This window comes from Diadema antillarum, unplaced genomic scaffold (genome assembly GCF_040938485.1).
Source record: "Diadema antillarum isolate AM-2024a unplaced genomic scaffold, OU_Dant_1.0 seq00000122_RagTag, whole genome shotgun sequence".
Classification (NCBI taxonomy): Eukaryota; Metazoa; Echinodermata; class Echinoidea; order Diadematoida; family Diadematidae; genus Diadema; species Diadema antillarum.
The window spans coordinates 166,697-188,864 of NW_027271202.1; positions in this window are offsets into that span (position 1 = coordinate 166,697).

Sequence of the window (22,168 nt, forward strand, 5' to 3'; positions counted from 1 at the left end):
TTATTGCAAATCCAGTTCTTTTTTATGCGACTCATGATTTATGTAACAGTGTATAACGACATACAGTTTTAATATTGTATATTTGCTCAGGGGATCAGCCTCGAAAGGCCAATGGCCTACTGCTGATCTCCTCCACCATTTATTTTAATTGTTATGTCAATCTGGAACACACACTTTTTAACTTTTAACTGTGATTATGTATTTATCCAAAATAATTTTTGGTTTGTATGTATGTGTTAGAACTGATTGATTGTGTATTTATATGTTTTTACCTGAACTGTGGAAATAAACTGAATTGAATTGAATTGAATTGAATTGAATTGTAAGTACACACCGTTTCATAAACTTGGTACTTGGACATGAATAGTTTATTGTCGGTTTATATTGCATTAATACTGATTCACATCATCACTGAACTGACTTGGCTTTGAGTCGGGATTTGATGACCTAGTTTGAATGTCAATATTACGATGATCTTTGGCAGTTGCAACATGCACAAAGAAACTAAACTTGCCAAAAGAGACACAGAGCCAGAATAAGATTACTCGCTCTTTAGTATACGTACAGCTGATGTACAGACATGTGCACGCATGATATAATTGTGTGAAGGGGGTGCAGACATGTTTGAGGGAAATGAGAATAAGAATACGCTATTAACAGCATGCATTTAGTGGCAATATGTTATAGTCTTACCTTTGGAAGGCAAAAATCCGACGTGAGCAAAATAGTATTCGCGGTATCTCCTTGCAAACGAGTTTTTGAGGCCTACAAAGCGCAAACTCCGTGCCAACAATTTTCTTCCATTAAAAACAGCATTCAACGCATTAGCTCAGAGTTTCGTGTAGGCTGTAACAGCATTGACGTCCGTTATTCCATTACTTTGCTCTGTATGGAATAATGATAGAGTTAACGTCTGATCGTGGTTCACCTTGTGTTCGCCAACATTTTATAAATATTACTTGTAGCATTTATACGTACTTCCTCTTGCTATACGCTTCAAGCTCCCTCCAACGTTTGCGCCAGGAAATTGTTCATATGAGTCATTACGAATTTCCGCGCAGTCCCCCCCCCCCCCCCCCCCCCCTGCCCTGAGAAGGGTCTCTTTCAAACCTATCGGTATCTTGGGTATTGTATAAACCAACATCTGGACCCATTTCATTAAAAAAAGAATGTTAGGATGGCAACTCTTGCTGGAATGGCAACTTCCAATAGCAACAGCCAATCAGAGAGCTGGATTCTTGTCGTTGCTATGACGTTTTATAAATATTCATTCTCAGTGGTCATATTTCATATACACTACAAGATCAATACCCTTGTCTACGCAGTACAGAATTACGTTTAAACTGACGTCCGTGCTATAGTTAGTACTAATGTTCATGTTTTTTAAAACTGTAATGAACTGAATTAGGCAACGTCTACAAAGGAAACTTGGTAAATTTACACTTGTTTAACCTATTTTTCCCAAAAGGTTTCGTATTCACCCTGCAAGGCCAGTCACAACATTCGTATAATGGCTTGACTGACACGTGACTAGCATATCGATATCCAAAAAAAAAAAAAAAAAATAGTGGTGGAAACAAATGCTCCTTCTAAAGTTAAAATTATCTCTGACGAATTACATAGTTTATGTCACGGATTTCTAGAAGTCGTTAAATCGTTAACATCGTGATACCCTGTGATGGGAGAATTTAGATAACGGAAGAAAGATTCAACAAAAGTAGAATTAAGAAGAAGAAAATAAGGTATAATGCAAAATGGTAGACCTCAATAACACTTGATAATGATACACTTGAAATGAGTCTACAAGCATGCACTCCAAAACTTTCACAATTCTACTTTATCAAATACAATGTAATAGAGATCAGCCTTTTTTATTCTATTATATGATTTTCTAGAAGGGCCTATTGACCTGTGACATTTTTAGCTCTGAAATCTTTGCCTCGGACATTTTAACCGCCGACATTTTTACGTCTGACATTTTAACACCTGACATTAATACCTCTGATTTTTTTTTTTTTTTTTTTTTTTTTACATCTGACACTTTTCTTCTGAAATTTTTACATCTGAAATTTTTACCTCTGGCATTTTAATCTCTGAAATTCTTACCTCTGATATTCTACTTCTAACATTTTTACATCTGAAACTTTAACATCTGAAATTTCTACCTGGCACCGCTCCTCGAATATTTTAACATTTGCCATTTCTGAGAACTTTGTTGGCTCAAAACACATTCATCTACGATGGGCCAAAATATCGGAATTCACTTCACAACAATATTACAACAGCTCAATCTCTGAACTCCTTCAAGAATAAATTAAAATAATTTTTACAGAAATCTTACAACATCCAACCGAGTTAGTCTCGTTTTACCATCTCAGTCAAGTCATCATTTGTTTGAATATGAAACAATTATTATGAACTTTTTTTTTACATAAGTCCTCCTTATAATTGTATTCCTGTCAGTGTTCCGCACATATCGAAGTGTGTATTCTCTCTTTCTCGTGCATTCTTACCAATATAATTATGTACATAAATTTTTGCATTATATTCAATCCAGGTTGTATTTCATCACTTATTTTACATCATGGAATCCAGATTGCTTGCGTCCACGATGGCACGTGCTGTAGTTTTCCCCCTTTTTTCCTTTTTTTTTCTTTTTCCCTTCCCAATTATTTTGATGTCAGTTGTCATCGGTTCGTTTTATTTTGTTTTATATTGCTGTCTTGTGTATTTTCTGAGAGTCCCATATCGTACAAGCTCTGCTTCTTAGTGGGACCCTCCACTTCCATCCTCATCATTAGTTGACTTGTATTACACGCTTTATGTATATATTAACAAAGACATAACTGCGATTTTTTTAATCTGCTTCTCATTTTCATGTGTACTTTGTCAAATCACATTCTCCAATTATTACAAATATCTTGTACATATGCAATGTGTATAATTTTTTGTTTATTTGATGGAAGTGAAAATAAATTTGAATCTTGAATCTTGAATCTTGAATATATGGATCTTTTAATTTCCGATCTGGAAAATGAAGACTGAAGGTATAAGGTGTTTCATAAGTCTCATTAATGCCTATACAGGGCTTAAAGGAATAGTATAGTATTGGTGGAGATGAGAATTGGGCTTTTATTTTTATTTTTTGTGAGATACCAAGAAACAACTTATGAAATAATACAGAGCATACCATTCCAAGAGGGAATTCAAAGTTCATATGATGAAAATTGGTTTTGGAATGGCTGATACATAAAAAAGTAAAACAAAGATATTGTAATAAAAGGTGGATCCCACCTTTTATTAGAATTGCTCTGGTTGCGGCAGGGAGGTGAGTTTCTCACCACCCTGGTTACGGATATTTCAATCATTTCAAAACCAATTTTTACCAAACAAACGTTCTCTCTTAGAATTACATTCTCTTTCATATATATTTCACAAGAGGTTTCTCATTATCTCACCAAAAGTGTTAGATACCTGAAGTTAGGTCTCAACCAAAACTATATGATCCCTTTAATGATATATCTATAGAGAGGAGGATTGATTTAGATGAGAAAAATGTTCCAGTTACACTTCAAAAAACAAATGGGACAATGAAAATTCTTGGATTATTATAAAGGTATAATGTGATCCCTTAACAAAAGAGAGTACATGATGCATATCCGTATGAATATATTACTCATTATATACCTGGCACATGCCTTTGTTAAAGCCGAAGGAATTTATAATATCTGTATGTATACGGTGCATTCCCTCTGTAACGAATAAGTTTTTAGTGAAGTTTTTGTTGCTGTACAGTGAAGTTCAGGTCTCAGAGTTGTTATTTATTTTTTTATGCAATGGTACTCATATTCTTCCATTTATCTTCCATCTTTCTCCCTCTCTCCGGAATCCTCTTCCTTGTTCTTCGTTTTGCTTTCTGTTTTTCTTTTTTTTTTCTCTCTCTCTCTTTGCATGCATAAGCAATGACACAACTGGTTCTATGATTGCACACACGAGCTTGAAAGCAATCGTATGTATAAATTTTAAATACAAGAATACCCTCAAACTGCAAAGTATGTGTACAAAATTAATAATATATTACAATCAGCTCCCTGTAAGATTCAAAGATATACATTCATTTCAAACTTCATCATGGAAATTATCATATCCTGCCCATTATGCAAAAGATTATCATATAGAAAATTCTAAACTTAACATTGCGTGAAAATCGATTAGACATGCACCACGGACCTGATGTATGGAACTCATTGTCTGACGATCTTAGACGCAGCCCCTCTCTTCAATGTTGTAGAATATCATCCTATACAAACATTTTTTCTCCAATTGTACTTGAATCAGCAATCTTTCTCACTGGTTCACTCTCATATCACACAAATTTAAACACATGCCTATCCAAAACTTGTAATTCTTCCCTTCTCCAAGCTTGAAGTGCAAATTTCTCGGTTAAGTCATTTTGTTAATGTGATATAGATATTGCTTCATATCCCTTCTCTTCTCTCAACTTTTTCCTATTTTAATATCCTCTACTATGTCCCTCATATTCGTTTCTGTCTTGTTGTATTCCCTTTGTGTTGTCATTGGCTAAATGCTGTTGAAAATGCTCTCGGTGATGTTACTTCCTCTTTTTCGTTCCCCTCTTCTAGTTAGAAATAGGAGAGAATTACAAGATACATAATAAGCCAAGTGTTAATCCAGTCAAGCAAACCGCTTATTAAACGGTTTCCTACATCACCGGTACTTTAGACACCATAATGTGTTCGTGTATGCACGCAATCATGTTATTTCTATTAAGTACTCTCTAAGCACTCTTATTCGTATTTTGATGTGAATGTTTTGTCATGATGATTTTATTTGTCCAAGTGGAGAAATCAAACAAAGTGAGACTGAAACGAAACTGAAGCAAAGAATTAGCTTATCAACATAGGAACAACTGCACAAGTATAAGATCAGTGTGCATACATTGCATAATGAATATTCGAAGGCCTATCATGTACAGATGTCTGCAAAATTATTCACAGCCCTATTTCATTTTAATTTTGCCAATTTCTCGGTAAATTATAGATAATATGTGATGACACAAATTACAAGAGCACTCTGTGGGGCAACCTTCCAATTATGCGCACGCACATGTGAGTGAACTGGAACATTATTAATCACTATTTTTTATCCTGATTCATCTGTTTGTAATAACAGCATTTTTTGAAGACTGTTCTTATATTACGATACATGGATGTCTGTAAAAAGGGACATGAAGGCCTGCAACATAGCTGCTTTGAAGCGGTTGGCATCATCTGTGTAGATTGGCGACGCACCATATCAAATAAGGAAGAATCACAAAGGAATGACAAAAAGAGAGAAGAGAAGTGGAAAGACAAGAATAAACAACAACATGAAACTATGACATTCATTTACATCCACTCAGGCAAAATCTTCCCTACGTCTGAGTCAACTGCCAGAGTTATATATTTGTCCGGGATAGGACTACACAGCAACAACAACAGATGTAACTGACGAGTGCTGTTCGTTATTCCGAAGGTTCGTTAATCCGAAAATGAAATAGTGTTTGTTATTCCGAAGGTTCGTTGATTCGAAAATGAAATAGGGTCCGTAACGACCCTTTGGAAAAATGAGCCTCATCTCATTGTCGGATTAACGAACCTTCGGAATAACGAACCTTATTTCATTTTTGGATTAACGAAACTTCGGAATAACGAATCTTCGGATTAGCGAACTGTAACCGTAAATGACAGACAAGAACATTAGAGATTTACGCAAATCAAATGTCAGAGAACAATTAAGATGCAAAACCCAGTGATTCCGCAACAGATCAGTACCGTATCCCATTGATTTGTTGAATTCTTTTTAATCAGGTTGGTAATGATATATTATTTGTATGGTATTTTGTACAAACTAAGTTGCAGATTTTTTGTATGTTACATAATTTACATAATTTATATTTTATTGTTCGGATGCACTATTTATGAGGCATTATGGCAATGGGCTTTTATACCTATCTCGCTCTCTCCTATCTCTCTCCCTCTCTCTTGCCCTCGCTTCTTTCTTCCTATCTCTCTCTCTCTCTCTCCCTCTCTTCAAATTACTTTTACGCGAAATAGCGCAACGTTTTAAAAATCGCCATTTAAATAATGGTTCTCAGGGGTGTACAGAGTTTATTGGTTGTCTTTAGAGATCTTTCTGCAATATTCATACCTCTACATCAAAAGAGTATACCAAGCAATATGACAATGTCCGTTTGATACGGTTTCATGGGGCGCCCTCCCCGTCCATCAGTGGTCATAATGATAATCATGCGATTGAAATTTAATAAGCCACATTTTTACAATATTTTTGTTGTGCAATAATTATTCCTGAATGTTATGATATTGTAATATTTTCTGTGAGTTTTTGGAATGTTTTTTTTTTCTGATCCATATATTTTGTGTGTATTTCACATCTGCATTCATAAGATTGATATTTTATATCTATTATACGATTTATATGGATAAGGTAGTTTGGTTTTTATCTAATTTTGATCAATAATGATGTACAGTATTGTTAAAAAGATAGCAAAGTTAAGAGATTATATGGATTGAAATGATGATTTTGATAGAAATAGAAGATGAAAACAAATATATTTGATATTTTATATCTTTTTGCATATCTCTTCCCTAGTATTCTCTTCTGTCTCTTTCTATCTTTCTTGCTATCTCCTTTTTACAAGTACCCCTTCTGTGTTTCTCTCTCTCCGTCTCCATACACAAGTGTTTGATATCTCTTGTTATCACTGCCCCCTTAAATTATTTCTCAGCACATGTATAAACAAAATATAAAAGTTGTTGCAGAAGTATAATGATTTGTGTGTTTTATATATATATATATATATATATATATATATATATATATATCTCCGTTTCCATACACGAGTGTTTGACATCTCTTATATGTTATCACTGCCGGCCTAATTTTTTTTTTTCTCAGCACATGTATTTGATGTAAACAAGATGTAAACAAAATTTGAAAGTTGTCGGAGAAGTGTAATGATTTGTGTATTTTTGATATATTTTTGTCTATACGTTTGTGTATGTATATGATGGTGATATGAAGATTATGTATAATTTTCCTAGCATATTTCTCAATGTGTGTGTATAAGTGTATTTGATTAATTCTGCTATTTTGGTTATCAGGTGGCTTTCTATATGTATGTATATAATTGTGTAGTTTTATCTTTTAATCGTAGACTGATCGTATGATTATGTATGTTACCATAAAATGAAATATTACACTGTACAAAATTCTGCAATTCAGCCATGTTCATGGTTACAAATGAATTTTTTTTAATAAACCATTACCATCACCACCACCATCAAATGTAAAAATCAAACTGGACTATACTTCATGCGCAATTTCATTGTCTCTCGAGACAAAAGGATCTCAACAACATGACTGTATACAGCTATTTTTTTTTCTTCTTCTCCCGACCCATAAGCCAGTTCACAGTTAGCTTAAGTGAGCACTGGTACAAATGACGTTTCTTTCTTTTTCTCTCTTAGTTGCTTTATATTCAAATAGGCACTTACTTCATTTCAAAGCGACATAATGCATAAGCTTGCTCGACGTGACAATCTATGTCATTCATGTTCGAAGAAAGAATAAACTTGCGTTAACCGGATGACAGAATAATCTGCCAATGTACACTTAAGAAAGCTTATAATTAAATTGCTTTGCATTGAGTGTATTAAACTTTCTACTAAAATTGCCAAATATCAGTCTTCCCATAGGGTGGATGTATTGGCAATCACTATTGATAAGGATTAAAATAATAATCATTTCATCACATTTGCCTATCTCAGTACATTTAAAACGAACGTGTCTGCTAGTACAATGCCGTTGTTTGCTCATGCTCAAACTGGAACTCAGAACTGGCTTATAACCTACCTCTAACAATATAAGATATTATACCAAGTAATTTTTCTCGTCATTTGTATTTGTATTCTATTTCTTTACATACATAAATGTGTGACTCTGCATCACGAAAACAACAAAAAGTCGCCAGACAGGGATTTTTAGTCAAGAGCATATATATCTTGAAAGAGCAGACTTTGAGCTTTAAAATGATGTGTAACTCAAATCAACTGGATTCTCTTAACCTATCGAAATATTGGAAAGAAAGCACAAACTCAGGAAAAGTGTGAACTGAGAAGAGAGGCTCTGAAGCACATGGTCTATTCAAGCGCTTAATCTTTACCAAGCCGTGCTGGCTGTGGGACAAAAAATGGGACAAAAAACAGGATGTAAACCACCGGAGTAACAACAATGAAGAGATTATCAGATTAAGCTGAAATTTAGTAAGCTTTATTAACATATTCTGTCCATGATTAATCTCAACTTTCAAAGCAGTAGCAGCATCCTTTCTAAAGTTATTAGAGTTGAGAGTGAAGAGTGTGTACAGGGCTTTTAAAAAATGAAAAGGGGACTCTTAAAGACACACCTAATCACACTATTGTAAAAAAGTGTTCAAGATAAACTGCTAAAATCACACTTTCCTGTTCGTTTTATGATCCCAAATTTTAGCATAATGTTTAAGAAAACTTGCTCTTTCAGAAAATATGAAAAAGTCAAATTTGCTAGGTTGACCCTTTTCACTTTTTTTTTTCAGTCCTCACACAAAATCGGTGAGTGCGACTTTTTGTTCGTTATGTGATGCACGGTCACATATTATGATAATGAATTAACGTGACAAAAATGTTCTAGACACGACTTGTGATTGGTTGAATTGGCATGATATGGCAGTATCTGTTTATAGAGTGCGATGAAAGACCACGCCCTACGAGTACTTATGCACGCATTAAAAAACAATGAAAGACAAAATATGTATGAACATTAGTTGAGATATATACAGCGTTTACAAATTGTTTAAAATCAAATCTCCTGGCGTTTTTTTGCCTGGCCCCTATTTCACCTCTGGACAAATGTAAGACAGCATTTGATTACTAAGATTGAGCACGTGTGGCCCGAGTGGATGTACAGCATGTTTATCAAATTGAGCATTTGTCATATCCCAAGCGTCGACGAAACCCACGTTATTTTCCTCCGAGATGATTCTTCTCAGTCGCCAGTCCAGGTCCCTAGCAAGCCAGTCGCTATTCATCAGGTAGTGCTCCACAAGTTTGTGCTCTCTCGTGTTCGCACTCTTGAAGAGTACAATAGTCTGAGGACTTCTCTCGTGCAGACGACGGATGGCGCCAACTATAGATTGAATGCGAGCTTCGAAGATTGGCGGACGGTGTTTGGTGAAGTGCATCCCCAACGACAATACTACTACAGTGACATTTTCGTCATCGCGGATACTATCCAAGACATTGACTACGTAATCAATATATGCTGTTATCTCCCAATGTGAGGCACGACCGATCGGATAGCCATGAAACCGAAAAGTTATGTTTATATCATGGTTATTTTCTAACATCTTCATTGGTCCGATGTACCAACTCGGCAACTTCTTTGTAATACTGGTCTTTAGTTTAAACGTCTTGGCGTAGTATTCAAAGAGTTGTCGGATGGTCGAATCGCCGAGCAGACGAACCTTTTTGCCCTGTAGACATGACATTGCTTCTTCTTTGGCGAAATGACGAATCTTACAAGTGCCTGAGTACCAGTGCTCTCCCGAGTAGAAGCCAGCGACCTCGGCTTGACTGCCCAGAGCAGTGGGATGGCAAGAAGGCAGCCGAGCTAGTGCGCTGCTGTAAACCACCGAAGAAGCACCTTACAAAGGAAGGGATCGAAAAAAAAAATCATATCTATGTAGAAAAACTGTGGAAAGCGCTAAATGCAGATTTTGTATGATAGTGAACGTCTATATGCAGCTACATGTATATCTTTCACACTTTGACACTTTTACACGTGAGGTGTAAACCGTTCCGTCAACATGTCTATAGTGTACCGTGTCTTTACATGTTGTAAGCTGACAGCGATGGAATACACCCCTCAAAACAAATAATAAATAAGCAAGTAAACAAACAAACAAACACTACACACACAATCAAAATAAAGAAAAAGCAAAACAAAACGGAAAAGTAAAGAAGATAAAGCATGGGGACTTTTAGACTGCAAAATTTTAAAAATCACAGAAGTCTTACTCTACCTTGTTGTGACTTCACTACTATTGAGTCCGTGTCTCCAGAAATCCGCATATTTGCCCTGCGAATACAAAATACGACATCACCACTGGAGAGCATATTAAACATGAAATGTTGTCAGTCTTCCACTACCAAATAGTACCAACGAAGAAATTAGTAATTCTACATTGAAATAGAACATTTCGACAAACGCGCAGTCGAGTAGGTTGTTCCCACGTCTTTCACGGTCACTATTATTCAGAGGAGACTAAAAACCGTGTTTTGTTTTGTTTTGTTTTGTTTTTTTTTTTGCTCTCTTTTTTTTTGGGGGGGGGGATAACTATGTACGTTTCTGTATTGCTCAACGCAGGCAATCCACCGCAAACTTTAATAAAGGCATTTGTCATTCTATAATGTTGTGTGAGTTTAGACCTAATACCATACCCATATTTTACCAAAAACTTGAGAAACTGAAAACTTGAAACTCTTGATTGAGAGTGAAAAAAGGGATTTCATTCATTATGCTTTCAAAATTCATCTAAATCCAGATTTTTCCTTTGATTGTTTCGTTCTAAATTGCTGGATCTTTTGAACTACATAAAATATTACTTCTTACTTCAAGAAAGGAAGTTTACTGTGTTTGTCATTGAAACGCGTTTCATTCCACACTTTAGAAGCCGGTCTGAGGCGATGTCCAAACCAATATTTGCAGGACAGGTTTTGTGGCTTCCGGCAGAACCATGGGAAGCCCGATCTCTCATCGGTGAAATTACACAGTGGACCCTATAAAATAGGCAATGGAGAAAAAATATACATACATTGTGCGAGATTATATGTGAGATATAATTTATATAGTGTACGTAATCTTTAAATAAATGTGTGCAAGTATACATTGATGTCACTCAATTTATACCTATTTAGTGTCTACTAGAACAAAATGCATTTTACATTCATGCAGAGTTTGATAAATAGAACAATGAAGAAACTTTCCCCTTGAAACTGATCAGCAAATTGCCATACATCAACGTGAATAAACACTGAATTAATCAGTGTTGAGTAGTAGCCATGACAAAATGTCATGTTTTGTCATGGCTACTATACTCAACGCAGTACTTAATTCAGTACTTATTTACGTCGATGCAGAGTAATTTGATAATCAATTGCAATAAAAGCAAGTCGACGGAAGAATTTCGTGAGTTTGAACATTCCTTCTTCTCCTACCTGGCAACACCAGGGTTATGATAATGGCAGGGCCCTCTAGTAGAGCAAAGGAAACCTGAAAAGGATACCCTGGATAAGTAAGACCTTGCTATACTATATCATAATGATATATGTATTATCATAGTACTCATTTTATTCAATAGTTTCAAGTTTCAAGTTTCAAGTTTATTTTCCACATCTCATAAAAAGAAAAATGAAATCAATGTGATTTCATGTGAGCATAACAAAAATGTACACACAGAAAAAAACAATCAATAACAAAATAACGCACATGTATAAAAATCAGAGTTTGTGACTCGGGATATGTGGCGAGTGTGGAGGGGAACAGCAATAGGCCATTGACCTTTCGAGGCCGAACCCCATAGACAAAAAAAAAGAGAGTCATTTAAAATAATGATATCCTAATTAACAGTTATCAATTAAAACATTACAGAATGATTAACAACAAGCACATAAAACAATTACAAGTACTAAATGCACTTACAGAGGACAAAATAAGACACAAATTACAAAACAAAAACAGTCTACAAAACGGGACATTATGTAGCACTAAGCCAGATCGGACTACACATTTATACAATAATTTGAAATAAGCTGTAACTTATATTTTCTTCTGAATGATGCAAGAGATGGACTTTGTTTTAAATCAATGTTTAAACTGTTCCAAAATTTTGGACCTAAAAATTTTATACTACTTCTTGATATCTTATATCGGTAAAATGGAACGTACATATTGCACGAATTTCGGGTTTCATAAAAATTTATAGATCTATTAAATGCAAAGTAACTGCTGAAAATTTGAGGTATGTAACCTTTAGAGTGTTTATACATAAAACTGGCTACTTGAATCAAATAAACATCATTTACTTTTAGCATATTCAACTTCTTAAAAAGAAAATCAGTAGATGTTAAAAAAGATGAATTCGTTATAACACGGATTGCACGCTTTTGCAAGATATATACTCTATTCGATAAGTACATTGCACACTTCCCCCATGCACAAATACAATATGAAATATGTGGTAATATCATAGTATTATATAAATTCACTAAAATGCGCAGTGGTAAAAAACTTGTCATCCTATTTAAAACACCAATAACTTTAGATATTTTACAAGATATATCATTAATGTGATATTTCCAACTCAAATGTTCATCAACTATGACACCTAAAAATTTAACATTCTGAGCCTCTGTTATTCTATTTTCATACAACATTATATTCAATGAACTAGTATCTATTTTGACATTGTTTGGTCTGAATACCATATAAACAGTTTTTTCATAATTTATTGTAAGTTTATTGACTACAAACCAATCACACACCTTCTTTAGTTCAGTATTCAACAATGCTGTCATATCATGTATAATTTTGCCAGATAAAAATAAATTGGTGTCATCTGCAAACATAATTGGGTTTAAAATATCACTCACAAAACACAGATCATTTACATATATCAGAAAAAGCAATGGTCCTAATACAGAACCTTGAGGAACACCAACATTTATAAAATTACATTTCGAGTAATGATTATCAATAAATACATATTGTTGTCTGTCTGTTAAATTACTTTCAAACCACTGTAAAACATTTTCCCTGATTCCATAATGATACATTTTCTTTAAAAGAATCGAAATATTAATAGAATCAAAAGCCTTTGATAAATCTAAAAACAAACCCAGAATTATTTTCTTTTCTTCAAAGGCTGTAGATACATTATTAACAAACTCTAAAAGTGCCATATCTGTACTAAAACCTTCTCTAAAACCAAATTGTTTATTATACAAAATATTGTTTTTATCTAAAAAAGCTGTCAATCTCTTATGAACAAGTTTTTCAAATATTTTAGAAAAAACTGACAAAATTGAAATAGGTCTATAATTTGAACATGAATATTTATCTCCCTTTTTATATACGGGTATCACTTTTGCTAATTTTAAATCTGTGGGATATATACCTTGTTCAACTGAAGTATTAAAAATATGTGACAAGGGAAAAGAGATAAGATGGGCACATCGTTTTAAAACAGAAGAATCAACGCCATCATGGCTAGGAGATTTGTTGGCACTTAAACTCATAATAACAGATACAATATCTCCTTCACTAATTGGTGTAAAAAACATAGATTTCTTTCATAAAATGTGAGAAATCTTTACCTAAGGAAGAATGCGGCAAATTATTCATTAACTTAGTTCCAATACTACTGAAATAATCATTAAATGTATCAGCAATACTTTTCTTATCATGAATTGCTACACCATTATGCTCAATGTAATCACAACTATCTTTCTTACAATTCTTATTCAACAAATTATTGATTACTCTCCATGTACCTTTTAAATCACTCTTCACTTTGTCAAAGACATTTTGATAATAGGCACGTTTAGCTGCACGGATCATATTGTTAACAGTATTTCTATATTGCTTGTGAATGTGTTTACGATATTGAGTGGGATTTTTCAAATATTTTTTATACAATATATACTTTTTGTGACACATCTTTTTCAGTTCTTTAGTAAACCAAGTTTGACAATTATCATTTTTCTTGATATTTACTTTTTTAAAAACAAAACATTCATTATACGTATCTAAAAATGTGCGCATAAAATATTCATATTTCTCATCAACCGTAGGAACTTCCACAAGATGATTCCATTTAACAGACTGTAACAAACCAAGAAATTTCACTATTTTTACCTCATTAATAACTCTTCTGTATATATGCTTAACATCATCATTATACACTCGACTACAATTATACACAATAAAAGGAGATAAGTGATCACTGACATCTGAAATGAGAATACCAGCTGTGACAACATTTTCTGAGCGGTTGATAAAAACATTATCGAGTAAGGTAGCTGACGAGTTCGTTATTCTTGTCGGCTTGAATATCATAGGAGAAAAAGAAGATGAAATGAATAAATCTAAGAATTGATGTGTCACATTGTTATCAACCAATAGATCAACATTAAAATCACCTACTATAATACATTGTTTCCTTTCTTGAGATATTTTGTGGAATACAGGTTGTAGCATATCAATAAAAGACTGAATTGGTTGATTAGGGGGTCTATAAACAGTAGCTACAATAAGATTATTTTGAGAGTTGGCTATTTCAATAAACACAGATTCAATACATTCATTAAAAACATCAAAATCAAAACGTTGTTTAAATCTATATTTACTATGTACAAAAAGGCCAACACCTCCACCTCTCCTATTATACCTCCCCTTTCCAACAAAATTGTCATGAGGTAACGAGAATAACACATTATCATTGTCCTGCATCCACGTTTCCGACACTCCGATAACAGACAAATCTAAATCTAAAGAGTTTAAACAAGAAACGAAATTATCATAATTTCCTTTAGGGCTTCTACAATTAAAATGAACACAAGTCATCATAGCAGGAGTATTATATTGTTTCATTTCATTCTTAAATTCACTTGGAATGTAATATCGTGTAGTTGTCACACATTCCTCATCTAACGTGTTTTGCATATTCTGATTTAACTTACTGGTTTTACACGTATTACAAATGCCATCTTGCAGTATTTGGTTGTTACATAATGCACACTTACTATTTACAGACATGTATCCTAAGATATAACATATAAAACATAAAAGAGAACATATATTCACGTACAATTATCACAATAACTTATCTCAATTATACACTGAAATTTAGAACGAGCAAAAGAAAAAAAATAACCAAATCAAATTGCTGATAACAACAGATTTAGAAACAAGTCATTGCCTGATTACAATGTATTATTACCTTTAGGAGGAATTCAGCAGTGATGATACTATATTACAATGCATAGAAGCAAAAGAAGATACATATCAATGCAGTACAGTAAATACATGTTTACAATCAAAAGTTTACATTCTGGGGCCACTAGTGAATGAAATTAACTGTAGATCACAAATTCTTGAAGTCACTTTCACGTCTGATCAGTTTCTTTACTGTCCTTCCGTTTGTGGCTGGTATTTCTGCGATGATGCGGCCATCTGAGGACCATGCAGCCTTCACTTTCGTGTGCTGGGATGCCTTGCGTAACAGGTCAACGTTTCGCTTTGTGAGGTCCTCATGGATTGAAACTCCGCTTCCTTTCAAATGTCTTCTTCTTTTCAAGATCTCTTGTCGCTTTCTGTAGGAGGTCAGCTTGACTATGATGGGCCTGGGTGCGGCTGTATCTGCCTTCTTTCTTCCCGTGCGATGGCTACGGTCGATGTCCTTTTCAGGATTGATGGCAAGCCCAAGGTCTTTCTTGGCGATGTCACAAAGAATGTCATCAGTGCTTTCCCCTTCTCTTTCTCTCACTCCAAATATGCGGATGCAGTTTCTCCGGGAGTATTGTTCCATGTCCCACTGTGCTTGAACCAAAGTGTCAATGCGGTCAGCTTGTTTGCTCATCTCTTTCTTTAGGACAGTTATTTGGTGGGCTTTGTTGTCACAGTCTGTTTGAAGGTCATGCATCTGACCTTCAAGAGCTTCAATGCGGTCATTGAGCTTGACAAAAGCCTTGTCCACAGCTTTGCTGATGGCAGCATCGAGCATCTCAATGTAGTCGCCATTCTTCAGAAGTTCCTTTATCACACTGCAAACAAGAGCTGATGACTGTCGGGTTGAAGGTGGTGAATTGAGGGCCATTGAGGAAGGCTTAACTCCACTGAACACTTTCCTTTGAAAGAGTGACACCTTTGTCCTGGAGTAAGGCACTGTTCAGCTGGAGGAACACAAAAGCTAGATTATCCTGTCTGCACTTGGAGAATGAGATGCTTCAATCAAATGAAGAAACCCGCACTCGATGTGGATATCTGGGACTATAATTATGAGTCTGGTGATTCAAATCTTGGCTTGAGGAGCAAAAAAATAAAATGCAAATATCTCTTCTTGTACCTTCTTATACTTCACAAAAGTCCTCCTGCTTCCTTAGTGACTTGTTTCCTCCAAGGTTTTCAATCTGTATCAGATCATGGTCCTCTGGCTGGGAGTTAAAAGCAGGAAAATAAGCACCAAGCACCAAGCACCAAGCACAAGCACCAAGTATTCGAACAGATATAGTATGTATGATATCTTGATGATTTGCATAGGCAAAAGTTACCAGCCATTCACCCCGGTCATTCACACAGGCGCAACTATGGTCTTTTTAATAATAATAATAATAACGATGATGATAATGATAATGATAATAAGAATAAGAGTAATAACAATAACAAAATGATAATGAATAATAATAATAATAATAATAATGATGATGAGAATAATAATAATAATGAGTATTATAAAGCGTATAATGCTTAACAAAATTGTATTTAGTGAAAATAGTGACATAACTGTATAGAATAATGGCGGTTAATCACGCATCACTATATTGTGTGTTTGCCTCAGACTTACGTATTTTCTGGGCAGAGCAGTATCGCACAAAGTAGATTCTACTTTCGAGGATTTCTTCGCCCGAAAGCCCCCTAGATATTGTGCGTCAACGAGGCCCTCACTCTGTATTTGACGGAGAAGATAAATGGCTTCGCTGGGATGAACGAGCGTGACCTCGATGCTGACGACTCCGGCCCATTTGAGAGTAAAAACAGCAGAGTACGTTCCGTTACCGTGGTCGAGCACCTCTCCGTCTGTCGACGAACTGGCCGCAAAGGTCTGATTTTTGGTGAACATTTTGGCGCGGAAGTAGTCCCCACCGTACGATTTCGTCTGGTTCAGACCGTTCCTTGCTTGGATGACGAGTTCCAACTGGTCGCAGACCCGGAACTCACCGTGCTTACCCCTCATCGCAAAGGACGAGAGTGTGCCATTAGTAAAGGTGGTGGTGTTTTGCCAGAAAAGCTTCTTGGGGAGGCCATACCCTTTGAAGTGCATTCCCTTGGTTTTGACGTTTCGATTTGGGCAGAACGGGTGACGCACCGTCCGAACGCTTTCGGCGTCGGCTTCTTCTGGTTGACGCCCTGCACTTTCCGAAGAAAGCTGGTAAAAGTCAAGAGAAAGATTAAAGGCATCGAACCCATCCTCATTAACTCAGCAAGTCATACGTGTCTTTTAATTCGGAAATTATTATCTTGTTATCAAATAAGCAACTCTGAATTGTACTTCATAATATATGTATATATATATATATATATATATATATATATATATATATATTATACCTGTTATAATGAAAAAGTATAGATGGCATCAGTTAGAGTCATATTTCGCAATGTGAGAAATGAACTTTCCCGTCAATCTTCTAAAATGCGTTTCCATTTCAGACATGAATTGTGAATTTGAAATAAATTTGTTATTTTCTGTTACCAAAAAAAGTGATGTCTATATATTCTTATCGAAAAATGAAATTAAAATTGAAATTGAAAATATATAGAGGTTTAGAATATTATTGTGAGACTGAAATAAACGATACCATATTATGCCCAAAATAGGGCTCAAAAGAAAACAGGTAACATGTATAACTCATGGCGAGAAGATACAACAGAACTTAATGGGTAAAATCAATCCTATTTGATATGAATTGCTATCTTTATGATGTGCGTGACAAATAAGAAATCGTGTAAATGTAAAGATATCTTTGCCTGAATATAAGACTTTTCAAATCTACAGTGCTCCTCATACAGATACATGAGCATTAACAATTTATGTGTGTTGAACGCATGTCGGTAAAGCGCATACTGCGTTTTTCATGCCACAGTAATGCCATACAACTGTGCGAGACAACACCGCTATTAACATGATTAAGGTAATTGCAAATTAACACAGGTTAAATTCAATTTTGTCACGAAATTTCTCGATGGAGCTTTTGCTCATTCATCTCCTTTTCTCGTTTGCCATTTTCGTGCATGGTCATTCATTCTCGCATGTACATGCCATACAATTTAGTTTTTCGATGTCGTTGCCTGATTTTACGGTCATTCTATTTTCGAAACAATTTCGTTTTGCAGCATTCAAATTAAGGTGATGCGTATATTTCCATCCATCTAAGATAAAGTACTTTCGTTTTTGTTAAACAGGTCAGATGATTTTGAGTTGCTTGTATTATGACTAGCCATTGATGCTTTATAAAGATATAGTATGATAATTTTGATTGCGTGTTTTTTTGTTTAGATACTGAGTACTTTGTTATGTCTATAACCCATGTTGCGAGCTGTGTTTTAGCCATACACCTTGATATACCAACTTGCAATCCAATTTAAAATCATGAGTTATCACCATCCAAGACTGAGACGGCTCTAGTCTAAAATTCCAAACATGAGTTCAGATGTTTATCTATGTTTAAACAAAACTCTTGCAAACCAGATAACACTACAGAAACTACAAGCAGTGTAAATAAAGATATCTGAGCAATTTACGCGTCTGTATAAACAGTATGGAGCAGACCTTTGTAATGCATCTAGGATCTACAAATTACGTGCTTAAAAGAACCACACCCACACACACGCACACACACAAAAAAAAAACTGACGTCATGGGGATTCAGAATGTTGCTAATATAAAAAAAACCCCAAAAAGTAAGATCTTTCAATACATACATTTATGATATTGAAGGAAGTAAATGCATTTCTGCTTGAGAACCTGGACTTTTTGACGAATTCGAGTGAACATTCTTTTTTTTTTCTTTTGTCTCATCTGAGGATTTATTCAGGATTCCATTCAAAATACACGATCAAAATAATATCATCGTAACGATGTCACATAAAAGTGATGCAAGCACAATCGTGCATTAGAGGTTCAACAATTCGTTTGGTAACAATTGTTCATTTCTCCGTCGTGTTCTTCTATGTTTCATACAACATTGTATTTCTATTCTCGTTCTAATTTCACTCATAAACACATGCTTTAAAGAACAACCTCTTTTATCATTACTGGTTTCATTCCGTTTCAAAATAAGCTTATAAATACTCCAAAATGCTATTGTCAAAAACAAACTATACTGACTCTTGCACTGTATTTTCAGCAAATGTGAAACGTTGATATTTGTTACTCTTGCATGGTATACATCTTGTAACAAACTCCTCACGTATAAAAGAAAATTTTCATTAAGTTTGCTTTCAATGACAGCATGAACAATGTCCTCTTTTACGTTGCAGTTCGGGCACAAATCATCATGACTTAAACCCCAATTGAATAGATTATTTCTCACTGGCAATAAATTATACAACAATTTCAAATCAAATTCTCGTAATTTGTTTTCTTTTATATATTCTAAATTATATCTGAATACACTGGCCCAATCAGCTTGGAAATGAAACTTGTTCTCCCAATATAAGGAACATGTATTGGTTAACAAGTTTTTTGAAGGTATCAAATTATACAAAGCCTTGCTGCTTAGATCCATAATGAAGACTACTTCTTTTGAAACACACACACTTGGTATACACAATACTTTTTCTTTTCTGATATAACTATCAAACATTTCCTTATGTATCATGTTAAACCATACTAATGGTATTGCTTTTTGTAATGTTGCATAATCAAAAATTGCAGTACATTTTCTTCTTTTGAAATTAATTTCTGACATAATGTATTCAAAAGACCGGAAACCATTTATTGTTACTATATCTCCAAAATAGAGTATGCCACTTTCATACCAATCTTTATAAAACAGCGAATGCTTGTCAAACAATATAAGTTTGTTATACCAACCGATCTGATTTAAAACATCAGTTGACCCACTGTTTACACTGGTGATATCTTTCACTGTAGTACAATATCGTATTTGTTCCCATGCCTGTAAAATTTCTTTATAAAACTTTGAAACTTTGTTATCAATATCATTAATAATACTCGTGTTGTAGTTACAATTCAGCAGCAAAATAAACCCCCTAGCAAATCAAACCAATAAGAACACATTTTTCCATATATCTCTTGAGTCATTGAGAAAACGACCCAGCCATTTCAACCGAAAACTTAGCAATTGTTTTTGTATATCCATCATCTTTATTCCACCTTTGCTGAAATCTTCTGTAATAATACTTCGCTTTATTTTTTAATTTTTCTTTTCCATATAAACTTAAACACCATATTTTCCAAAATCTTCAAAAATTTAAACGGTATTGAATCTACCATTATCAGATGAATAACTTGACCAAGGGCTAAGCTTTTTAAAACAATAACTCGTCCAAAGATGGTTAAACTTCTCTTTGTCCAACTGTCAAGGATTTTTTGCAACTTGAATAATTTTTGCTCCCAATTTAACTCCAAAGCTGCATCATTATTGGGGTGAACATAATGTCCAAAATATCTAACTGGTTTATTCGACCACTTCAAATAAAACCTATCTAAATTCCAACGTTCACTCTGTTTACCCAACCAAATCATAAATGTTTTATCTTTGTTAATCTTTGGACTTGCTACATCTCCAAAAGAATATAAACTCTTTTAAAATTTCCTCTAACGATTTTTCATCTTGAACAAAAAACAAAGTATCATCAGCATATTGTAACAGTTTAAGTTGAAAATCATAGCCTGCTAATTCCATTGGCCGAATACTTCTGTTTTCTCTGATGCTGTTGGCCATGAATTCAGCTGCTAAAATGAATAATAGTGATGACAGTGGACATCCTTGTCGGACTCCTCTTTCAACATTAAAACTTTCCGATATCCAACCATTAATCAATACAGAGCTCGATATGTGCGTGTAAAGAGTACGAATCCATTTTCGAAATGATTCGCCAAAATCTAATCTTTCTAAACACAAACTCAAAAATTCTATATCCAAAACATCGAATGCCTTAGCAAAGTCTGCTAGCATTATTGCTCCGGTTTTACCGCTTTTCATAACACATTCAACAGGGCCGTCACCAGCTTTTTTTCAAGGGGGGTGCGTTTTGACACTAATGTAACGAGATTTTTTTGGACAGACATTTGGAAGTCAGGAAGCTCTCAATCCCCAGACTTTTAGGGTTTTTAGGGAAACCAAGCAGGGAAAGGGCACCGGCGTAGCTAGGATTTCTTTTTTTTTTGGGGGGGGGGGGGGGGGGGGGTATGCGAGGGAGCGAAGCGACCGAGCCCAAGCGAACAGAGCGAGCAAGGGGGGTTGGGAGGGCGTGTGAGGGGGTTGTCCCCCCCTCCCACGGTGAGAATTTTTTGCATTTTGATGTTGTAAATGGTGCAATTTGATGCACGTTTTTGCTTGTTTTATCGACTTGAAACAGTCCCACTTGTTTAAGGTAGCAGTATATTTTGATGTCGATTATTACTGAACAATTTGCCTATAAAATAGTATCATCAAAATAAACTTCCTGTTTTAATATTTACACTGAATATAAACGCGACCATGCAAGCTAGAGCGAGCGGAATGACCAAGGGAGAGGGTGTGGGAGGGGGTGTCCCCCTCCCACGGTGAGAAGTTTTTGCATATTGATGTTGTATGGTGCAATTTGATGCATGCTTTTGCTTGTTTTATCGACTTGAAACAGTCCCACTTGTTTAAGATAGTATATTTTGATATACACTGTCGATTATTACTGAACAATTTGCCTATGAAATAGTATCATCCAAATAAACTTCTTGTTTCAATATTTCCACGAAAATCATGAACGCGACCAAGCAAGAGCAAGCGGAGGGAGCGAGGGGGAGGGTGAGAACTTTTTTTTTTCATTTTGATGTTGTAAATGGTGCAATTTGATGCAGGTTTTTTGCGTGTTTTATCGACTTGAAACAGACCCACTTGTTTCAGGTGCCAGTACATTTTGATGTAAATTGTTATTGAACAATGTGACTATGAATAATAATACATCATTTGAATAAACTTCTTAATTCTTACACTGATGTCATGAACGTGACCGAGCCCAAGCAAGCGAAGCGAGCGAGGGGGAG